The sequence below is a fragment of the Odocoileus virginianus genome, chromosome 3 (assembly GCF_023699985.2).
Source record: "Odocoileus virginianus isolate 20LAN1187 ecotype Illinois chromosome 3, Ovbor_1.2, whole genome shotgun sequence".
NCBI lineage: Eukaryota > Metazoa > Chordata > Mammalia > Artiodactyla > Cervidae > Odocoileus > Odocoileus virginianus.
This window is the reverse complement of record NC_069676.1, coordinates 69,818,428-69,821,686: the sequence shown is the minus strand read 5'-3', so window position 1 is coordinate 69,821,686 and position 3,259 is coordinate 69,818,428.

The following is a 3,259-nucleotide window of genomic DNA, read 5'->3' as shown; positions in this document are numbered from 1 at the left end:
CATCTCATCCTCTGTTTCCCCTTCTCCTCTTGTCCTCAATCTTTCTGAAGCATCAGGGTCTTTTCCAATGAGTTGGCTCTTCACATCAAGTGGCCAAAGTATTGATTTACTTATTTTGGATATTTTATATAAGTGAAACAATACATTATGTGCTCATATATAGCTGAGTTCTATTACTTAGCATAACGTTTACAAGTTTATCCATATAGTAGCATATATCAGTATTCCATTCTTTTTTATTGCCAACTAGTACTCCATTGTATGGATACAACATATTTTATTTATCTATTCATTGATGGATATTTGATTGTTTCTACTTTTTTGGCTATTGTGTCCAAGGATGCTATGAACATTTATGCACAAGTTTCTACGTGGTGTTGAGTTGTAAGAACCCCTTATCATAGGAATGATTTGCAATATTGTTTTTCCTATTCCATGAATTACATTTTCACTTTCTTATTTGTGTCCTTTGAAGCAAAAATGTTTTACTTTTGATACTGTCTATCTTTGTTTTTGTTGTTGCTGGTGCATAATTCAAGGTGATGAAGATCCGTGCCTAAGTTTTATTTAGTACATTTTATTTATTAATAACATAAGATTTTTACAGCTTTTTAAGATAGCTTTCATCTTTAGGTTTTTTATTCCATTTTGAGCTCATTTTTGTGTATGCTGTGATTTGAATGCCTTTTAAATTTTAAGATTCATGTTCAGAAAAAAGAAAAAGAAAGATTCATGTTCAGGTCAGTGGGTGTTATTCAACATGTGTCTGAGGTCCAACAACAGCAGCATCACTTGGAAGCTTGTTAGAAATGCAAATACTCAGATTTCTGTTCCAAAACTGTTGAGTCAGAATCTCTGGGGCTGTGGCCTCAGAATTTGCATTTTCTCAGGTTCTTAGGCGATTCTTTTACACTCTAGCTTTTCAAAAGTGCTACCTTACAGACTTGCAAGCAACATTACTACCCACTCCTACCAACTACCTCCTCAACTCTACTGAGGGAAAATAGCACTTTAGTGGAAATCGGCAGTCCTTCTTCCATTTTAAATCGGGAAATAGCAATTTTCAGCACTCAGCATGTCAAACTTTTTCCACCAAGAAAAGCTCAGATATATGCATTAATATATGATATTTGGTTTTCTCTTTCTGACTTCACACTGTTTGACAGACTCTGGATCCTTCCACCTCACTACAAATAACCTACTTTGTAATTCCTCTTTATGACTGAGTAACATTCCATTGTACGTATGTACCATATCTCCTTTATCCATTTATCTGTCAGTGGACACTTAGGTTGCTTTCATGTACTGGCTCTTATAAATAGTGCTGCAGTGAACATTGCGGTACATGTGTCTTTTTGAATTACAGTTTTTTTCAGGGTATATCTAGACAGATGGTATAGACGAGCCTGTTTGCAGCGCAGGAATAGAGATACAGATGATGCATACAGATAGAGATGTAGAGAATGGACATGTGGACCCAGAGCAGGAACAGGGAGAGTGAGATGAACTGGGAGAACAGGATTGACCTATATACACTGTTGTGTGTAAAACAGATAGCTCGTGTGAAGCTGCCGTATGACACAGGGAGCTCAGCTTGGTGCTACGTGATGGCCTCGAGGGGTGGGGTACGGAGGGTGGAGGGGAGGCTTAAGACGGAGGGCACATATGTATGTATATGGCTGACTCACTTCATTGTACAGCAGAAATGAACACAACATTGTAAAGCAAATATGCTCCAGTAGAAAAAAAGAAGCACTCAGAGATCGCCTTGTCTAACAATTACATTTTACATAGGAGAGTGCTAACGTGAAGAGTCTGTATTTTCATATGGTTCAGATTTATACTGAAGTAAACCTTTCTGTGAACTAACAAAAGCCTGTGGTCTCTAATTTTGTGACCTCTGACATCACACACACACACATATCAAGTTTCACCAATTCCCTTTCAGATATATTAGAACAAAAAAAATAGTATTTCTTGGTCAAATGTCTGTTTTGAGAAAAAAATTATTTTGTAAATTGTTTTTAATCTGAAAACTACTTACATATGATAATGCAGAATACATACAGTTTTAGGCTTATCACAGCTTAGGACTGTGTTCTGTAATGTGGTTAGCTATTTATTTTAGCCTTTTCTGATATATTTCTATTCAGCAAGCATCAGAACAGTAAATCAAACTCAAGAAAGACAATTTCAAGAGTGTGTAATTGTGGTTGCATACTTTTAATGGATAAAAACTTTCAAAATATTAAAGAAAACTCAACTAATGCATGAATTACAGGATAGGGATTCTTTAGATAAGTGATTAAAATATCCAATGCTCTGAAGACATATATCATTTCATGACTCCTAAAATAAATCTGTGAGACTAGACAGTTTTGAATACTCTCTTTTTTCTCTATGCCCACCATATGCAAACTCCCACATGTATTTTTTATGTGTATACTAAAAGCCACGTGAGCAACTGTACTCCTGTTTATCTAGGATACATATTTAATATTATCCTGGTCCATTATATAATACTTCAAAAATACTGAATCACCAGGTCACTGGTGATTGTAAACCTGTTTACAAGTAGGTTTGTTCTTAGTGGTTGGAACTTTTGGACATAAAGTTTAATATAATTCCAGGTTAAGCAAAAAGCTCTGAGTAGATTGGTTGTCTTGGGGAAATTTTGAATCTTCTCTACTCTTTCAGAGAGAAATGCAAATCATTATTGCACAAATGGAAAACTCTGGTGTATCTGAGAAAGATTTTTCCTCCCACTGCCAAAGACAAATAGCACAGTACAGTTGTTCCTACCAAGCATATATTTAATCTCAAAATTGTAGTTTGTGTGATTTACATTTATGATATAAACATTTGTGATTCTCCATGGAAATAAGATATGTTTAAGAATTTGAACTATGTAGCCACATAGGGGCTTCCCTGGTGGCTTAGATGGTGAAGAACCTGCCTGCAATGCAGGAGACCTGGGTTCAATCCCTGGGTCAGGAAGATCCCCTGGAGAAGGAAATGGCAACTCACTCCAGTGCCTGAAGAATCCCATGGACTGCAGGCTACAGTGCATGGGGTCGCAAAGAGTCAGACATGACTGAGCAACTAACACACACACACACACACACACACGCACACACACACACAGACCCACATAGACCTGTGTTCAAAAACTAGCTCTAAAAGCTGCTGGGTGTGTCACTGTGGGCAGGTAACAATTCTAAGTCTTGTCACACCATTTCCAAAATTGAAATAATGTGTA